Raw genomic sequence first — 21,363 nt, 5'->3', positions numbered from 1 at the left:
AGACTGTAGAATTCGCGAGCTTGTAATATTCCAGTCAACATATGACCAGATAGGTCCTCAGAAAACATGTATTCTATAAAAACACCATACTCATGAATGCGACGTCTGTAAAAACAGTTCGGCGCGTAGGTCCTCAGAAAACACGTATTCTATAAAAACACCATACTCATGAATGCGACGTCTGTAAAAACACTTTGGCACGTTCGCGATAACACAGCAAGTTACCTGTACCTGTAAAATCATTTAATTTTCAAAACTTGTACAGAAATCTAGGTACTACCTGACTTACAGTTCCGCTCGGCCAAAAAACGAGAAACCAATCAGCCTTAAATGACGTCACAATCGCAACACCTACATCGCCGAGCTAACGTCAGCGCGAGTCACGACCACCAATCAACAGCTATCATTGGAATTAGCTCAGGACGACCGACACACAGAATGTCAGACCATTCATAACCGAGCAGTCAATGACGTCGCTAGCAAAAATAGCCCTGGCTAGTTAAGTACTGAAGCTCATATAACAATAATTATTGTAACGAATTTAGTTTTTAAAAAACCGGTTATTGTTTTGAAGTTAAAACAGATATGTTCGTGCACCAACAGTCACACACCCACTCTCCGCCGGCAGTGTCACACATTTCGTACACGAACACCACATAAAAAACTGTCTCGTAACACCTAAGCCACGACGCCACAATCTGTTTTATTCAATGTATTTTCATAGTATTTCTTCTCTGAATGAAGAATAACTGAAACTCATATTCCTAGAACTAACGCAATCCTTTTCTATGAACTATATGTTCTCGATTAAGACCGTATACTCCTTAATGATGTCAGCTCGAAATCACAATGGCGTCCGTCGACACAAACCTTGTATCAATATTCAACAGCAGGCGCTCAAAGTCCATTTAGTCGAGACTTCTGATCGAGTCGACTAATGTCGGATTTAGAATGAATGTGGATACGGTTTGTTCTTTCGTACCGTAACAGAAACTTAACATTTGCTTTTCCACATTAAAGCCAAATGCATGAACTCTCGTTTTAATGCACACAACTTTGAAAGCAGCCGCCTTCTCCAAAACTTGGAAGGACTTATTCTCACTTGTAGTGCTATTTTTGGATACTACTGCGGGAAACAACACCCACTCCCTTTCAAGCTTGTGTAAACAGAAACTTGTACAGTGACTCACAGTGAAAATGGTACACTTGATACAGATGTCAATTATTGATAATCTACTTCATTTTGGTCATCATCCATCCAAGCGCTGAAGATTAATAGAGATCCGAGACGCCCGTGGCGCTTAGAAAACTGGACAAATCTTTGCGTGACATCAGAAAAATAGCGAATCACATTTATTCTACTGTCCAAAATATTGTTAATCATCTTCTTCAGGGGAATAGAATAGAAAACGAGGGAAAACATAGTACCAGGAAAATATTCACTGCATCAAGCGAGTGGTGAATTCGACTTCAGATAAACTCCACAATAAGTGCACCTAAATTTGTCAAGGAAGCAGAAAATACCTTGTAAAAAAAAAAAATCCTGCATAGAAACTATTAGAAGAGTTCCTCGTATAAAGGCTGAGATTACAGCAACTGGCAGAAAACAACAGAAGCATTGTGCAGCCACAACTACACTAAGTGAGGTGGTGGTGGTGAGCAACCATCCGCTGGAGAGCGACATCCAAAATCCGCCAACCGAAGCAACGAGAATAACTAGAATGTATTTGTTTGGAAGACAAAAGCTAGTTTAACGTCATCAAAGCCACCGGACCAGTTTTACGTGAAATCCGAACAGGCAAAGGTTTTTGTTGTTGTTTGTTTGTTTGTTTGTTTGTTTAAATCCCACTGGAATTGTCAGCTGAACTTGTGGTTAACAGATCCGTCAACACGAACTTGTGGTTAACAGATCCGTCAACACGGACAAGTCTTTAAACTCACGTGGTATTGTAGTCCGCCCGACGACTGTAATCGAGGTCCCTTCTGTAAGTCTATAGTGCAATACCCATTCGAAGGCTTGATCTCTTAAAGTATTACAGTTTCAAACGCGATTAGGTGGTGGTGGTTACTGTTTTAAGGGGAAGTGCAACTGGGCAATCTGCCGGGCTCTTAACGTGATGATGACACTTGGAAGACAGTGGCAATAATTAAGGTACAGCCCGAACATTTGGCTGGTGTGACAATGGCAAACCGCGCTCTCGACTTTGGGATTAGAAGCCACCATCTCCCGAATGCACGCTATGCCGTCCGAACTGGACGACCCCAGCTCAGCCTCGTGTGCGACAAAATTCCGGCACCTCGCCGTCTCGGAAAACCGTACAAGTGGTTAGTGGGGCAAATTATCATCTCTCAAATCCTATTAGAAGAAAAATCAATCAATCACTACTGATCTGCATGTAGGGCAGTCGCCCAGGTGGCAGATTCCCTATCTGTTGTTTTCCTAAATGATTTCAAAGAAATTGGAAATTTATTGAACATCACTCTTGGTAAGTTATTCCAATCCCTAACTCCCCTTCCTATAAATGAATATTTGCCCCAATTTGTCCTTTAGAATTCCAACTTTATCTTCATATTGTGATCTTTCCTACTTTTATAAACGCCACTCAAACTTATTCGTCTACTAATGTCATTCCACGCCTTCTCTCCGCTGACAGCTCGGAAAATACCGCTTAGTCGAGCAGCTCTTCTTTCAATTCCTCCCAACCCAAACTTTGCAACATTTTTGTAACGCTACTCTTTTGTCGGAAATCACCCAGAACAAATCGAGCTGCTTTTCTTTGGATTGAAGAAGGTACTGTCAAAAGAAAGGTGGAGAAGAAAGACTTCCAACAGGGGATGTTAGCTCCAGCTCGCGTACTGACGACGTACACACTACTAATACAACCAGTACGCTCGCCGCTAACAGCTCTGTATTCCGGAGGAGATAGTTTTCCATTCTCCTCACTAAGCGGAATGCCGGAACAGTTGCTCTTGTAGGCCACGGCCGCTCACCTTCTCCGTACCTCAAATCACCGTAACACATCTGGCCTGACAGAGGTGCTGGTACTGGTGATGATTATTGTTTTAAGGGCAAGCATTCTCTATATCAGACCACAACTACGCAACTACGATGAATGAAGGTATCGAAAAAGCCACGAAGGGCGTGATAATGAAAGATTCCCTGGGAATCGCAAACCTAATTTTGTCGGGGTCGGAAGAGAACAAGAGTTGACCAAGGGAGGACAGATAGGAGCTTGACTTCAGTAAACGGGAGCAAACCCACGCTCACAAGCTGAGAGACCCTGGTCCCACTTGGATGTTATTCTACAATCTACCCTATAGGTCTTGGAGCTAGCTCTACGCACTCACGTACGCTCTAAGAGGTGCAGTGTGGAAAGTCGTGATCAGTGGAAAAGAAAAAAAGAAATGCAATGGAAAAGGAATTATCTATTAACTGTTTAAAGTTTTGGAGCCACATTCTGAATTCTGAATTAAAAGAGCGTAGGCACCGCAACTAAACGGTAAGTCAATTGCGGAAAATTGTTCAAACCTCTGAAATGAGAAACAAGACTGGAGATCGCTTACACGACGCGTGGGAGTTAACATCATCAATAGTGTCAGATCAAATTTTTCCGGGTCAGGAGATAGTTCTCCAGAGCTGTCGACAAGAGTACGAATGCGATCGTTACACCCCACATCAAGATACAGAAATGTATAACTAGAGGTTTTTATTTTATTTTATATAGTTTGCTTTACGTCGCACCCACTCAGGTAGGTCTTATGGCGACGATGGGATAGGAAAGGGCTAGGAGTGGGAAGGAAGCGGCCGTGGCCTTAAGTAAGGTACAGCCTGGTGTGAAAATGGGGAACCAAAACCATCTTCAGGGCTGCCGACAGTGTGGTTTGAACCCACTATCTCCCGCATGCAAGCTCACAGCTGCGCGGCCGATCAACCGCTGGAGTTACATTTTAAGCAAGCTGAGTACGCCAGTTCGGTCCGAACTCTACATTCTCCCGCAGTCCATTCAATAGAGTAAGCCTTCTGTAGACTATTATCTTCTATTTTCGTTTCTTTCTTTGAAACTTCGCCGTCAATGAGTTTTAACACTCTGACTACGCTTGTAATCGCGAACTTAAGAGAAAGAACTCGAATTACCGTAACGAATAGCTTCGTAATAATTGTTATTTAAAATCGTCTCTTTTGTACTTCTTGAAATAAAACTGCAATCATTACACATCGCGCGGAAGCAGAAACGGGAGAAAAATTATGGTAAAGATAACTTTTTTAGTTCTACTAGTGCAGAACCAGTGCTGGATGTGTCTGCCCATATCCATTACTGCTCGGGATATTCTTAGAGTTAAACGCAGGTTTTCCTTGAAGTGTCTTTTCAATAAATGCAGCGATGTATTTTATCCCTACGAGGCTGAGTCTCGGCGATGAGAATTTTAACAACCATTATTTTCTAACGTAAATGCAGTAGCGGCGAGAGTGGGGCTGACCCCCCCCCCCCACCCCCAACTTTCTGACGAACAATTTATTTTTTATTCTATATTAGCCATTTAAAACTACGAATTATTAAAAAAGGCAATTTATACAAATGCTGTTATCTAACACCTAGTTATTTCCTTTAATTTATTTGAATAAAAAATACTTCGCGGAAATACGCACAAGTCATTCGACGCAGCTGACCGATTTTTCAGGGCCACAGCAAGTACGACTAATTAGCTTCTAACCTTAAAATAAAAAAAAAAAAAACGACCCGCACAACAGCGTACAGAAACGGGATTACTAGGCTTATCTGATGACATAACACTAAGTTGCGTACAAGTGCAATTGTTCCTTTGGTGAAAGTTTTACTGTAAGCCTACAGTATTAAATCAAAATCTCAAAAATTAACTATTATTACCGCAGTCTAGTTGGTTAACTGCCAACCATTATTTATCTGCCGAAATTCAATCAAACAGCATCAGAAACTTAAAATTTCGCTGTTTTGTTTGAATTTTGTCGTCTATTTGTCCCCTCCCTGCCCCCCCCCCCCCAAGGCCGCGGGTACTCCCTCGTTTTCTATAAAGGATTTTGCACCCCCCCCCCTTCCACTTCTAATTTCCAACCGCCACTACTGCAAATCGTAAATTATTTGAAATACTAAAATAAAAATTATGGAAAATTATAATTTTAAGTTCTAAAATAGCATGTTTGTCTCACAATCAGCCAACGTCTCGTTGCCTAAACAACACACAGAGTATTGTATTTCTTCTTTTCTATCATTCCAGTACGACTTGAAGAAATGTCAGCGATTTCCTCAAGACTGGCGTTCTCACAAGTATTGTTTTTTTTTTTTTTTTTTTTTTTTGCTACTTGCTTTACGTCGCACCGACACAGATAGGTCTTATGGCGACGATGGGATGGGAAAGGCCTAGGAGTTGGAAGGAAGCGGCCGTGGCCTTAATTAAGGTACAGCCCCAGCATTTGCCTGGTGTGAAAATGGGAAACCACGGAAAACCATTTTCAGGGCTGCCGACAGTGGGGCTCGAACCCACGATCTCCCGGACACAAGTATTGTAACCGAATAAAATGTTTCTCAGGTAACGTAACGGGTTCCATCACATCAGTATATCTGTTCTGTGCGCTCTGATAAACATAAGCCCTGTCCAGCTGCCGCGACTGCCATTTTACTACTGGCTTTACGTCGCACCGAAACAGAGAGGTCTTATGGCGACGATGGGACAGCCGTGGCCTTAATTCAGGTGTTAAAATGGGAAACCACGGAAAACCATCCTCAGGGCTGCCGACAGTGGGCTTCGAACCCACTATCTTCCGAATACTGGATACTGGCCGCACTTACGAGCTCGGTGCCATTTTACTAAGAAAATTGACTGCTGTGTTTTATATGCAATGTGTGTACATTATGTACAGCTGTTTCATGGCGCAACAGCCCCGAAGGGCCTTGGCCTACCAGGTGACCGCTGCTCAGCCCGGAGGCCCGCAGATTACAAGGCCGCTCTCACCGTCAGGTAGTGGTGGTGATTATTATTTTAAGGGGAAGTGCAACTGAGCAAACATCCTCTATTAAGACTAATCGGAGAGAAGCGGAATGACACTTCGAAAAATGAAGGTATCGGCCTAAGAAAAACAAGGGCCACGAAGGCTGAGAAAATGAAAGTCTCCCTTAGCGTCGAGCGCACTAATACTGTCGGGGTCGGAAAAGAACAGGAGTTGACTAGGGAGGTCGCACAGGAGAGATGAAAGTGAGGAGCCTGGCACAAGTAAGTGGAAGCAATGCCCCCATGGTCGCCAACCCACGCTCCCAAGTTGAGCCCCTTCTAGTCGCCTTTTACGACATGCGTGGGATACCGTGGGTGTATGTATTCCTCGTCTGCGCCCCCCCCCCCCACACACAGGGGATTCTCACCGTCAGATACCTCCTCAAATCACGTGGGCTGAGTGGACCTCGAACCAGCCCTCTCCCTGGCCTCGCAGGGAATCGAACCGGGGGCAGATGCGCTACCCCTACACTACTATCCATAGATAAATAGTCATATATAATATAACCGTTATTTTTTTGTTCAGTCTGTCGAAACAAGAAATATAACACTAGTAAACGAACACATTAACAACAAAATGACATGTTTCGTTGTACAAAAACATCTTCAGATGCTAACAAACCACTTTTCTTCTCCTTCTTAAATAGCGTTTGTCTCGCAATGGAGCAGGGTCCGCTGTTTTGCAAGCCAATCTCCACTTGGTTCTATTGAGTGCATCGTTTGGAATAAGGCCGACCACGTGGCGTGACTGTACCCGGCCAGGATTCAGAGCCATACAGAACGACTGGGACTTCAGGCGGAATGGTATCCGAAGATCGCAGAGAACACCAGTAGTTCATCCAGTAAACGTGAATGTAGGATAATATTATTATTCATATAATTTGCCGCACTTCCTTTTTAATCAAATATTTCTAGAGATCAGAAGTGTGATTGATCCACGTCCAGTAGAAGCGTGGTCCAACCTGCTGTCGTGAGCTACTTGACGCCGAGACTACGCTGTCGGTCGCTTGACAGGTCAAGGTAGATCAGGACTACGGTGCCATGACATTTAGGTGTTTTACTCTAACCTTTATGTTTAAATCTGGATTTCTTATTTTTCATCTTAAAATATTTTTACATACATCGTTTATGCCAAATGAAGGGAAGTCCATTGTATAAGAGGCGCCACCCACTAATTTTAGAGTCCGAAGACACCTGACAAGCAGGATTTGTCGTGCCCCTGTCTTGAGAATATACCCCGAGAATATTTTGGGACTATAGCTACAGGAAGTTCTTATATAATACACAATCCGAGAGGATATTTTCGCATTAAAACTGATTTTTACATAATGGTAGTACGGAGAAAATGTGATGATGATAATAATAATAATGATAATACCGTAATAATAATAATAATAATAATAATAATAATAATAATAATAATAATAATAATAATAATAATAATAATAATAATAATAATATGTTTCAGCCACGTGTGTAGGCATTGTGATGATAAACATTCTGTCAGATCTACGTCATCTAGGTCATCGGTCCCTAATGGTACGAAATGAGACGAAATGTAATGAGCTAATGACAATTTAAATCCTCAATTGACCAGAATTCAAAACGTGAGGACGAAGAATGAATGGATAGATATGAATTTAAAACAATCAGTGGATCCGACCCACAAAGCCCCACATTCCCAGAAACTAGCGTTAAACAATAGTATTACTGACCAAGGGACTCCTTCTAAAGCACAATAGTGAATCGTTGAGGCTTGTAGTCTAAAGGGGTCCAAAAGCCAGGTCATCGGCCCCTCATAATGGTACTTATCGCTAGGAAAGTAGAACCATGGTATTTGTCATGTTACGGCACTAATCGAGAGTAGCGTAGACTCGCGGCATTCCACAGATTATGGTACTACTCACAGGTAATGTAATGCGCGCATGTAACACAGACCTATGGTGTCCCGTACATAAGTGTACCAACCACAGGGACTCGTACTATCCTGTAGTGTTCCTCACATAGTGGGCACTAATCATAGGTAAGGCAAACCCATGGTGTCGCTCATATAGTGGTACTAATCTGAGGTACTGTAAAACCCAGCCGGAAGCACACACTGTCGCTACTAATCACAAACCTATTGTGTACCTATCATATTGGTACTACGCGCAAGTAAAAGCGACCCATGGCGCCTCTTTTAGTCGCCTCTTAAGAGAGGCAGGGGATACCGTGGGTGTATTCTTCGTCTGCGCCCCCCACCCACAGGGGGTTCATCCTGTCAGAAATAGTTAGGGAAGGGAGATACAGTGAGTCACAATGAAACTCACACACGATCGTTTTGTTATGAACAGAAGGTTGGGTGATTATATTTGTCATATTATAATGTGCAATGAAACGTGTTTAATATCTTCCATTATTATGTCACTACCTGTCCATAAGTTAATACAAGTATCGATTCTTTGGCGTTATGCTGCTGCTCGAAGTCACAAGGAAACTCATACAGACGTCGATGGACAAGTATAAACATCGTACGTTTGACTGTGAAGTGCAATACGAAACGAAGGAGACAAGTTCAGTCTATCGTCAAGCGTTGCGTAGTAAAGACACGTTGTGGCGTAAAATGAGCCGTCAACGAGGCCAGTCTTCGAAAGAAGAGAGAGAGTACATGATTTTTCATTATAAAATAGGAAAAATAATTAAGACAAAATTGGCAAACCTGTGAACAGAAGTCATTAAACTGCGGGATGTGTTAAAGATAGGTATAACAGTACCGTCCGACTCGTTGGCTGAACGGTCAGCGTACTGGCCTTCGGTTCAGAGGGTCCCGGGTTCGATTCCCGGCCGGATCGGGGATTTTAACCTTAACTGGTTAATTGGGGCTGGGTGTATGTGTTGTTTTCATCATCATTTCATCCTCATCAGGACGCGCAGGTAGGTGTCAAATCAAAAGACCTGCACCTGGCGAGCCGAACCCGTCCTGGGATATCCCGGCACTAAAAGCCATACGACATAAAAGTACCAACCATATTGAAAATAAGGTCAACGTTAGTCAGAAAAGTATCTTTAATTCCACAGATTAATGTGGACGCTACGAGAGATTAAGAAGAATCCAATGGTTAGTGCTCCAAAACTTGGTGTGATGGTTGAGGAACATATCGGGAAGAAAGCCTATCCAGAAACAATTGGGCGCATTATCAGGAAAAGTAAGTAGGCAAAAACCATGGGTCAACAAACTGAAGACGAAGAGGTTACAGTTTGTTAGAGAGCACATGGGAAAAGATTTTGAGTTCAGGAAAACGACAATATATTTGTAGGTGAAAGAAAATTCAACCTCTGTGGATCAGATGGGAAAGTTACTGTCTAAAGAAAACCGAATGAAGAGCTAAAACCAGGTGTCAAATACGGCGGAGGAGGGGTATGGCAGCTAGTGGGGTAGGGAAGTTTACTTTCATTGACGGGATACTGGATAAAAACCTGTATTTGAACATACTGAAAAGCAATGTGCCTGCTATTGCTCAAGAACTTGGAATATATGACCAATGTATTATCAGGATAACGACTCCAAGCACAAAGCTAACTTTTTGCTAGTTGCTTTACGTCGCACCGACACAGATAGGTCTTATGGCGACGGATGGGACACGAAAGGGCTAGGAGTGGGAAGGAAGCAGCCGTGGCCTTAAGGTACAGTCCCAGCATTTGCCTAGTGTGAAAATGGGAAACCCAGAAAACCATTTTCAGGGCTGCCGAAAGTGGGGTTCGAAACCTCTATTACTTTGCAACTGCAGCTATCGAGCACCGTAGAACAAAGCTCAAATAGTGAGAATGTGGCTCCTGCATAACTTACCAAAGGAGCTGGAAACACCTCCTCGGTCACCAGATATAAATGTGGCATCACTTAGAAGTGGCAATAAGGAAACCTAGATTTCCAAGAAAGATGACCTGAAAGCTGCTTTACCGCGAAGAATGGGAGAAAATAAGTTCATCATACTGCGAAAAATTGGTACAATCCATGGCTGCCAGTTTCAAAGATGTTAAGACAACCCAAGGGATATCCAACAAAATACTAGACCTAAGTTTGTAGGTCTTATTCCGAACTTCAAGGACCTGCACCACAGGGTGTATGAGTTTCACTGTGATCTCTTTTTGTGTGTGACTGAGAAACGTTATTTGATTTCCTTTGTAGATTAAGTATATTTAGGCCTACGTTAATTTTGAATACTGTGATAGAAAATTATATTAGTTACAACAGAATTAAAACCAGCTTGAAATACAAATTATATATTTGTTGGTAAATGATCAAAGAAATATTTTGCTGATGTATGAGTTTCATTGTGACTCACTGTATCTGCAACTATACCGATCATACATCAATAACATAAAAGTACGTACTTAGCAAACATCAACAAGAAAATACTTGAAGTTTCTTTATGTTTCCCTTAATAAATCACAAATAAACAAGATTTAAATTTCATTCAGGATCAGGTTATAGATAACGCACAGATCAATAAAGACCTTGTAAAAGACTAAAAACACGAAACCAGCTTTGGTATTTTGATTTTACGCATGTTTCGACTGTTTTGACTCCACAATTCTTTGAGTACAGTATTTGGTTAATGACTATTTAAACTTAGCCAAGGGAGTTGGGGCTTATAAAAACGATACATTTTAAGTTGTAACGCTGATTTGATCCTCCATCAGCTAAGAATACTAGGGAAATGAGTGGGGTAGTTTCCTCGCCGAGCACAGACGGCCAATGTTGTCAAGCCAAGGATGAGACTGAACTTGTTCTAGTCCACAGTGTACCGTGAACACTAGGCCCCGCCAGCAAGGACACGTATTTTAACTTATAAGAGAGATTGTATTGAGCAAGTTCGCCACGTAGCTGTGAACCCTGAACATGATTATCAGATTACTTCTCAGTCCTATCCCATCGTCGCCACAAGACCTGTGTGTGTCGGTGTGACGTAAAACAAATAGTAATATATATAAATATCGATCTTTTCAAACATTGTTTGAGCGGTACAGCGCCTTTCACAACTCAACGAGTTGAACTGAAAGGTCAATTAACAGCGGTCTAGTGAGCACAGCACCACGTGCGTGTAGCTGTCATTTGCAGCACTGCAGGTAACACTAGTAAAAACTAGCTGTTATCCGCGGCTTTGCTCGCGTGGATTTCGTAATTTGATAACCGTTCCTCGCTGCTGCACTAGAGTATAAAACTCGCCGAAAAATGTATTTCATTTACCCCAGTACCTACCTCTTTGCAAACCACGTTTGTGGTATTGCGACATACAACTGTCCATGTGAGAAACAGCCCTCTCTCAAGTCTAAAAACAAAAACAAAAACAAACATGTTTCCTTTGTTAAGGAGATTCCAAAAACATGTCTATGGAAATATAAGCTTCCTCATGAAATATATTCAACCCCTTTTCACCTTTCTTCACGCCCCCCCCCCCCCCCCCAAGGCGGATTTCCCGAAAACGGGAATATACGTGTTTCTTTATTTTTAAAGGAGATTCCAAATACCAATTTATACGTACAGGTTTGAACAATTCATTTTCAAAATTTTCATCCCTTAATGATGGAATATCCAAAAATCCTCCCTTAGTGAGCACCTACACTCTAATATAAATGTATCCCCAAAATTTCATTTCTTTATGTCCACTAGTTTTGGCTCGACGATAAATGAGTCAGTCAGTCAGGACAGGTTATTTTACATGTATAGATAGATGTTCACAAGTTTGAAACACACCTGAAAATTTTTTTAGCTGCTCGAGAACATGAAACTATTTCTATATGTTTACTAAAAATATATGATTAAGTTTTAAAACAAGCCATTCGAGTGTCATTTCTTTTACAGGTATGTTAGGTGTTATAATTATATTGTTTTCGACAAACTCAAAAGCTGTAAAGTTACATTAAGTCGACACTGGGAAATATGACTTCCTTCATAAGAAAAAATGAAGTAACAAATAATATGAGCACGGCAGAAAAGAAGTGTCCCACATCTGTACTTCCTCATAATATGTGCCCCTGAATGAGTTTTCCTCGCGCTAGAGATTCTCTTTGCGAGCCTTATTTGCGTGCTTCTGAGCCAAGTTCAGAGCACCTTGTAAACGTAAAAAGAAGGCTTATCAGAAATGGCTCCAAACAAGGGCCGATGCAGACAGGGAATTGTACGTAGATGAAAGAAACAGAGCGAAACAAATAGGTGTTGAATCCAAAAATAAGTCGCGGGAAGATTTTGGCAATAACCTGGAAAGGCTAGGTCAAGCAGCAGGGAAACATTCCTGCTCAGTAATAAAGAATCTTAGGAAGAGAGGGAAAAAGGAAATTAAGTGTTTTGGGTAATTCAGATGAACTCATAATAGATCCCAGGGAATCATTGAACAGGTGGAGGGAATATTTTGAAAATCTTCTCAGTGTAAAAGGAAATCTTCCTGGTGGTGTTGCGAACAGCCAAGCTCATAGAGAGGAAGGAAATGATGTTGTGAAATTACGCTTGAGGAAGTGGAAAGGGTGTTAAATAAACTCCATGCCACAAAGCAGCAGGAATATATGAAATTAGGCCTGAAATGGTGAAGTACAGTGGGAAGGCAGGGATGAAATGGCTTCATAGAGTAGTAAGATTAGCATGCAGTTTCGGTAAGGTACCTTCAGATTGGACAAAAACAGTAATTGCACCTATCTATAAACAAGGGAACAGGAAGGATTGCAACAACTATCGAGGTATCTCATTGCTTAGTATACCAGGCAAAGTATTCACTGGCATCTTGGAAGGGAGAGTGCGATCAGTCGTTGAGAGGAAGTTGGATGAAAACCAGTGTGGTTTCAGACCACAGAGAGGCTGTCACGATCAGATATTCAGTATGCGCCAGGTAATTGAAAAATGCTACGAGAGGAATAGGCAGTTGTGTTTATGTTTCGTAGATCTAGAGAAAGCATATGATAGGATACCGAGGGAAAAGATGTTCGCTATACTGGGGGACTATGGAATTAAAGGTAGATTATTAAAATCAATCAAAGACATTTATGTTGACAATTGGGCTGCAGTGAGAATTGATGGCGGAATGAGTTCTTGGTTCAGGGTACTTACATGGGTTAGACAAAGCTGTAATCTTTCACCTTTGTTGTTCGTAGTTTACATGGATCATCTGCAGAAAGGTATAAAGTAGCAGGGAGGGATTCAGTTAGGTGGAAATGTAGTAAGCAGTCTGGCATATGCTGACGACTTGGTCTTAATGGCAGTTGCCGAAAGCCTGCAGTATAATATCTTGAAACCTGAACATAGGTGCAATGAGTATGTTATGAAGACTAAATTGATGTCAGAAGGTAAGAAATTCAAGCTTTGTATCACCAATCTGACATTCAATTCTCAATTCAAGTATTTAGGTTGTGTGTTCTGCCTGATGGTAATATAGTAAGTGAGACTGAATCAAGGTGTAGTAAAGCTAATGCAGTAAGCTCACAGTTGCGATCAACTGTGTTCTCTAAGGAGGCGGAATAATCTATCTGACTTGGAGGCAATTTTTTCCTGCAAGTCAGAGGAGAAACCCCCTCTTCACTGCTAATTTGCAAAAATAATTTAATAATTTAAGAATTTAATAAAAGTGAAGAGGAAGAAGCTTTTATTAAGAAACAGCTCATTTCAGAGCTAAATTTTGAGTTATTTGGTGAATTGTGGTGCTATAATTTGGAATATGCCTAAAATGTAATTTAAGACCAGGTCATACTACTACTACTACTACTACTACTACTAAGTGAGCCTCTGCCGTAATTGTGCACACTGCTCATTCAAAACAGCTCGTCAGAGTAGGGATCGAATAGATGGAATACTATGATGAACCAGTGTGTTACGTACCAGCAGGATCAGAAAATGTATGATCCAGGGAAATGGCATGCAACAGAAAAAAAAGTTTAACTCCCCAGCTATATCCCGCCAATATTCAGTCAGGCTGTTATACTCAGTACGCAACAGAAATCCCACCTATCGGAGAAGAACATCACAACAAATAATGGTCAATGTAATGTTAATGTTGATCAATGTTATGCGCTTTCGATATTGTAGACCTTCATATTTATTTCAGACTCTGAAATACCACTCATTATAGTCGGTACGGTAAAACTGAATAACATAAATGATTGGAAACTGTACTCTCTATACTGTAACGGTTCAAATCCCGTTACAAGATGATATCTGTATTTTTATTATTGTATGATTTTATCTGTATTATTATTATTATGTCAGTATTATTATTATTTTATCTGTGATATTGTTACTATTATTGTAATTATCCGTTTTATTCAATTTTGCAATTGCCTGTTGCTTGCAAGATTGCACTTAGATGTATGCATATATACGTATGTGTAGATTATCATTAAACACCTGTACAGTGAGAATTGTTGTATATATCAGAGATTGGAAGTGACGTTGTTATATTGCTATACCAGTAGAGATTCTGCCAAGTCATCGCCAAGCCATGGCTACGTCATCGTATTTATTTAGCCATGCGCGCACGGAGTTAGTCGCCGCGGGGCTATTTCACCACTGTATGTAATATCTGTCGCGTAGGTGGGAGTATGTCATTGTTATTTCTGGAGATTACGTAGTTGTGTCAACCAACGTCTATATAAGGTGGATGCACATTGTAGCGTGAGTCATTACTTATACGGATGCAGTACAGTGAAGTAGTCTACTAGATCAAGAGGCCTTAGTTGGCCAGTCAACCAGTGTGAACGAGAGATGGAGAAGACTCAGTGAGCCATTATTGGTCATTGAGAGAGTGAGACCAAATGGTTGGTCCGTCACTTAGTGGAAGGCGCGGACGCAAGGCTTACCAAGGAGTCAGAGAGGGCAACCCTGGACCTGCCAAGAGGTCATACCATATTGACTTACAAAGAAGTCAGATGATATGGAGAAGAAGCAGTCGCGAGGATGTATCACCACGTTAGGCGTGACACATCTACAGTAAACACCAGAGCAAAGGAATACGTCGTAATTACACTAAAAGTGTTGAAGGTACAGTCAAGTGAATCAGTGAGGGAAATATTTCGTATAAATTGTTAAGTCCGGTCAAGAAGAATTTAAATTCATGCCTAGTTTCTTTCAGTTGCAATGTCATAATTTCATATTCTCATCTGTTTTATCGCAACAAGACTCACTATATTTTGATATATTATTTAAAGAATATATATTGTTCTATCAAACGAATTCATAGTTTCATTTCATTGACAGTAAAATATCTTAACCTCAAAATTAATGGGGAAACCGAACGCCAATCTCCTTTTCCCAGAACTTATATGGTATGTTGTCAAAAGTAAGCTTATTACCCCACACCCTAGAGATGGTCAAGAGTCTCATTCTATTATTGCTGTACTGAGTGACAGCTGGCGCCCTTCAAATAACGTATGTGTAAGTAAGCAGGTAACAAGTAAGTGTGAGTACAAGGTTCGACAAGTGTGTAATTTATTTAATGAATGTTAACTTTCAGATTTTCCATTTTAAATGAAGATATTCAGATTTTACAAGTTAAATGCAGTTTTAAATGTTTGTAAAATTAGTAACAAAGTTAAGGAAAAATGACAATACCTTTTGCTATGTAGTACTTTTCGAGGGCACCAATAACATAGGCATTTAAAAATTAAATTTTAGGCACCTTCCCCTAAACTACTATTTCATCCCGGGTGAATACAATTGTTTATAGCTTAGACTGTAGTTTCTTATCCCCCGACTCTATATACCGATTTTCATTAAATTCTGTTTACCCATTTTCTCGTGGCTCGGCGTTGATATGAACTTTAACAAAAATACAAATTCATGAATATCGGTGTTATCATAGCCGATACGGTAAACATTTATAAGACATAAATGATCGGAAATTTAATTCTACATAACTTTAGATATGTAGTATTTATCGATAGGACCACTAATAATATAAATATTTCAGAATTAAATTTTAGACCTTCCCCTAAACTACCATTTCATTCAGCGTGAATAAAATGATTTATAGCCTAGATTGTAGTGGATCATCCATCCCGCGACTTTACACGCCAATTTTCATTAAATTATCTTCAGCCGTTTTCTCGTGAGACAGACAGACAGACAGACAGACAGACAGACAGAAATTACGGAAAAGTAAAAAATGCATTTCCTTGTTACCGTGGACATGACTGATACAGAAATACCATTCTTTTCAAATTCTGAGCAATGTACAGACAAAACTCGTATTAATAACCATTTAAATGGTACCTTACTTCGGGCCAGGGCCGCTACTTATCCGTCCTTAGGTCGCCAAGAAGTTTCGATATGCCGGTGCGACGTTCAAAACCACTAGCAAAAAGAGCGTAGGTTTGCGGTGTAGGTCGCCTGCAGACCTGCACGTAGACCAGCCGCTATTCTTCTTTCCGATGAGGCCTACTAATGACCACGTGTCAATTTCAATTCAGTTATTCATACTTTGTTGTTTTCTCTTCTGCTCCTTCCAATATTCTTTCATCCTTTGACTATGCTGTTTCTTTTTTCCTCGGACAACTTCGCACCAAAAGGCCGTAGCCGTGTTGAAACACCGGATCCCGCGAGATCTCCAAAGTTAAGCAACATTGGGCGTGGTCAGGAGTTGGGTGGGTTGCCACGCGCTGTTGGGGGGGTGGGGTAAGGGAATGGAGGAGCGGAAAGGAACTGGCCACCCTACCGCACGTAAACTCCGGCTAAGGAACACCTCTGCGGAGGTTCGGACCTGCCTTCGGGCAGAATAACCCTTACCTACTTCGCACCAGGCTTCTTGTTCCATCTTCCTTGGAATCCTTCCATACTTACTACGCTCCTTTTAAAAATTTCTCTGTCCATAATTTCTTCTTCTCTTATATTATTTCTTCCTAAATATTTCTTTACTTCCTGAATCCAGCTAGCTGTTGCCTTTTTGTCCCAAAGTACTTGAAAATCCTTTTTGTTAATCTGGAATCATCCAGCCGCTTTTATTATTATTTACCAAAATCAAACGTTTGCATTTATTTTTTAATGACCACATTCATGGATTTAATGACGGCACAGTTTTATAGGTTGAATTGTTTCCTTTCGCAAGTGTTCGATTTCCTAAGAGCTTTGACTTAATGAGCTGAATGTGCATGCTGAACACAATGGCAGCAGTAGCGGGCATGTTTTAATCTACAAACTATATCGTAGTAGTCAGGCACGTTCTTGTGAACACAATGCCACGACAATTACAAAAACAATACACATTAATATGCTTACAGCCGTTTCCTTTCCTACCAACGAACTGCATATGATCGGCACCCGGTACCTCACAGTAACTAAAAGGGTAAACACTCTGTTAAATCACATGTGTTATATATTAACAACCAAAACAGTCAATCCATTAATGACAGACAATTCGACAGAATTCTGCTACTCAACCAGACAAGAAAAGACTAAACTTTGACAATGTAGAGAAAATTATCATGATGGTGATTGTTGTTAAAAGGGGCCTTACATCTAGGTCATCGGCCCGTAATTTTACAAAAGGATGTCTAGCATAGTCTTATTTAACATAAACATGTTTTATCCATCTGAATGGCCAGATATATTAGATGCATCATATGGAGAGGGAAATGTGATTAACTCAACTTAGAAGAGGTAAGTAAAAACTAATGATACCCCTCTTTAGCTCAAAGACTCCTATTAGAAGTGACAGCCCTGAAGAATTTTTCTTTTCACAGAGTGAGTGGCCGCGTGGTATGAGACACATAGCTCTCAGCTTGCTTTTTTTTTTGCTAGTTGCTTTACGTCGCACTGACACAGATAGGTCTTATGGCGACGATGGGACAGGAAAGGGCTAGGAGTAGGAAGGAAGCGGCCGTGGCCTTAATTAAGGTGCAGCCCCAGCATTTGCCTGGTGTGAAAATGGGAAACCACGGAAAACCATTTTCAGGGCTGCCGACAGTGGGGTTCGAACCTACTATCTCCCGAATACTGGATACTGGCCGCACTTAAGCGACTGCAGCTATCGAAGCTCGGTCTCTCAGCTTGCATTCGAGAAATAGTGGGTTCGAAACCCACTGTCGGAAGCCCTGAAGATGGCTTTTCCATGATGCCACGCCAGGAAAATGCTGGGGCTGTACCTTAATTAAGGCCACGGTCGCTTCCTCCCCCTCGTAGCCCTTTCCTACCCCATCATCGCCATAAGACAAATCTGTCCGCGCGACGTAAAACAAATTCTAAAAATAGAAAAAAATACCCTTTTCTGTAGTATACTGCACCTTAAGGTCCACTGTCGCAAAAAGTCCTGATTCGATGTGACGTTGATATTCCAGCAATTTGATCCAGTGCCATACGTGAAGACGTGGTTGCCAACTGCAAGACGTTTAGCAAATGACCCGAACTTCCGGAAAACAAAAATGATAACAGAAGTGCAGCAATGTGTATCCGCGTGGAAAAAGCTTCAGCGTTAGGCGAGTACCAGTTCACATTTTCCAATCAAACCCCTGTAAAGTAAGAACCCTTTCTATCTCTTTCATCACTAATTTTTAAACATTTGTATCCGTAATTTAATTTCCTCAGTTTCTGATAATGGGAAGGGCAGACACAGCACGATGCCTTTGCTGGCGGGACCTAGTGTTTATAGTGCACTACTGTTTTCTGGTATGAGTTAGAATCAATTTACTTTCATCAGTCTTATCCTTGGCTTGGATAAAACATGATTATGTTAAATAAGACTATGCTTGACGGAGGTATGAGCGATGTTAGTAATACCATTCCTTATGCCGCCAGCCCCTCATAGGGTCGGCTGCTGCATGCATTTCAGTAGGCTTCGCAGACTGCAGCAACTTCTGGCTCGGCGAGGAAAGCAACGGGAAACTACCTCGCTCCTTGTTTCCCTAGTATGCCTCTTCAGTGATGCCTAGGACATCTACAACAGGAGCTGTTGAGGATCAAACCAGCCCAACCTACAACTTTATAGCAGGTTCATGGCAGTGTGCGAAGAACTACTGTCAGTGGCGATGGTGATATTTTTATACAACCATACTCGCTTAACAAACTGAACACTAACAAAAAATACACGTGAAATATATTATTCAATGAATGAATTTTAACAATGAACAAAATACAAAAACGATTAAAACACTGAAATGGACTCTTGACAAATCACAAGGGAACGACAGCTGGCCGAGTAACAGAAGTCTATTCGCGTCATCATGGTGTTCGAGTGTTTCCGTCAGGCCAGAGAGATCGACACACTCTGAGAAAGTGTGAGACACTTCTATTTTATTATTTTAAATCTGTAAACAATAATAATGACTATGCCGCGCAAACTGACCAAAAGGAAGGCGTGACTCGGGGAATCCCCGGCGGACCTCAGCGCGACGTGGATATTGCATCAGCAGCCAGCCAGTGAGCCCGAGACGGAACTCGAAGGAGCAGTGTAGCGCCGCGCATCATTCCTTCGTTAATAGCCAACCAAATTCTGGTTTAATATTAAAGTTAGCTCAGGTTTCAAAATGAGAGAACAATTTACGACAACAGGTAGAACGGAAAATGTGTCCGAAGATTCGAAAATGACGTTGGTTTTGTTTTAATTTTTTTTTTTTTTTTTTTTTTTTTTTTGAAAATCAAGATGAACCACTCGCCTCGTGTTTAACGGCATTGCAGTGGTTTCAGAAGGTCGTAGCCGTTCAATTTCCTATGAAGAAAGATCAGATAAGTATCGCCACAGACATACAGTAAGATATCGTGAGGATGGTCGCATATGTTACTTACGTCAAATCCACGAAACAAGCCTTGTTTTCCGGACTTGGAGCTGGCCTACTGTCTGTGATTCTGGTTTTGTTCCATTGCCATTTTGACAGGGAATATAACGAAGAAATGGCTGGTGATGTGCCTGTCGTCCTAAAGATGCCCTTTTACACTATTATTTTGGAAATGGTACGGTATTGGGAAAACAATTTTTAAAACTGTTCATAATTCGTTCTCATTTTCAGTTCTCTTGTTTGTAAGCTTACCGCGGTCAGGTGGCTACCATAGTCTTCATGTAACGGAAATCTCGTTTCTGAGACAAATTTAGACAAGTAGACAGTTTCGCCGTGCCACACTAGTATCTTGCTTACATTGGCACTGAGTAATAACTACATTAAAACATGTTTTTTCTCTCTCTCTAAATACTATTGCTAATAAAAATCCATAATGTTAAAGATTCGGTACGATACTTCTTGCGACCACACGGGAGGTCTTGGGTACGATTTCCTGGATCTGAGGGCTATCTGAAAACAACTGACGGCGAGATAACAGCCTCTGTCTAGAAAGCCAAGAATAACGGCCAAGAGGACTCGTCACGTTGAACAGTGGTCGCTTGGTAGGTCGAGGCTAATTGGGGCTGTAGCGATACTTTTATAATCCTGAGCCTCTCTCTCTGTGAACGTCGAATGAAAATGACAGCGCGAACGCGGATGAGATCAAAGTGGAACTCTCTGAAGGTGGTGTTATCAGTGAATGATCAGTTCAGAGTTCAGAGGACGGGCTTATCACTGCAGTGAGCCGAGCGTGTCTTCCTTGAAGCAGCTGAAGTTCCACACAAGGCAACTGGAGGGATAAACAGATAACGTTACTGAGAAGCTTATCACCAGACAGCGCCCAGACACAAGTGAGCAACTTGAAGATAGCTACCGAAAGGTAAACATCTCTCTTTACTTGTAATTTTGTGATATAGTTGCTAGTACTAACAGAGAAGAAAGTATATTATTCTTCTAAAATCCTAACTGATGTTTGCTGTAGTTTTGACAGGGTTCATAGTACACACGATTGAAAGTATTCTCTGTTATTCGGTGAAGTATAAAGGAAACTCCCTACATCACTTGATTTCGTAGGAGCTCAAGAAGGTAGAGAGAAACAAACTAACTTCCACTATTTCCACGGCCACTTCGGTTTCTTGCTAACAACAACGGTTGTGTTGCTGTGTAGAATGCAGCCTACTGCGAGATTTTCTCATTGTTATAGATAGGCTTATGTCGTGTCAAGAAAATAAGGTGAAATTCTTTACGTTTACTGTGCTCTATGTCATCAGAAGAAATCTCGTTGTTGTTCTCATTGTTGCTTCGCCAATAACTCCCTTACCTCCGTACCGGTGAGACATCATCTTTGTAAGTCCGGCTCCATGGCTAATTGCTTAGCGTGCTGGCCTTTTGGTCCAAGGGGTCTCGGGCTCGATTCCTGGCCGGGTCGTAGATTTTAACTTTCATACGTTGATTCGGGGGCCGGATGCTTGTGGAGGTTGGAACATTAGATTTGAATTTAGGTAGGGCCTCATCCTCACAGTCGCCTATAGGACGTCATTCATACCCGCCTGTGGGCCAAGTCTATATGGTCTG

At 41.3% G+C, this 21,363-nt stretch overlaps 2 protein-coding genes across 10 annotated transcripts in view; one reads left to right on the top strand and one right to left on the bottom strand.

The window, feature by feature from the left end:
- Nucleotides 1-21,363, bottom strand: part of LOC136885609 (cAMP-dependent protein kinase inhibitor alpha) — a 57,657-nt gene that overhangs the window by 24,090 nt on the left and 12,204 nt on the right. For 2 of the 8 annotated variants that reach the window (XM_067158291.2, XM_067158288.2), the window contains exon 1: nucleotides 871-1,040. The exons of 2 other annotated variants lie outside the window; for them this stretch is intronic. The gene's annotated coding sequence lies outside the window, so the exon portion shown is untranslated. Of the gene's footprint in view, nucleotides 1-280; nucleotides 837-870; nucleotides 1,041-21,363 lie in introns of those variants that run through there. 4 more of the 8 variants (XM_067158287.2, XM_067158289.2, XM_067158290.2 and 1 more) reach the window with 2 other exon arrangements.
- Nucleotides 19,650-21,363, top strand: part of LOC136885605 (gamma-tubulin complex component 3) — a 309,280-nt gene continuing 307,566 nt past the window's right edge. Inside the window, exon 1 of one of the 2 annotated variants that reach the window (XM_067158278.2) lies at nucleotides 19,650-20,668. The gene's annotated coding sequence lies outside the window, so the exon portion shown is untranslated. The remainder of the gene's footprint in view (nucleotides 20,669-21,363) is intronic. The other variant, XM_067158280.2, reaches the window with a different exon arrangement.

This window comes from Anabrus simplex, chromosome 14, assembly GCF_040414725.1.
Source record: "Anabrus simplex isolate iqAnaSimp1 chromosome 14, ASM4041472v1, whole genome shotgun sequence".
Lineage (NCBI taxonomy): Eukaryota > Metazoa > Arthropoda > Insecta > Orthoptera > Tettigoniidae > Anabrus > Anabrus simplex.
This window is presented reverse-complemented; position numbering and strand designations above follow the sequence as displayed.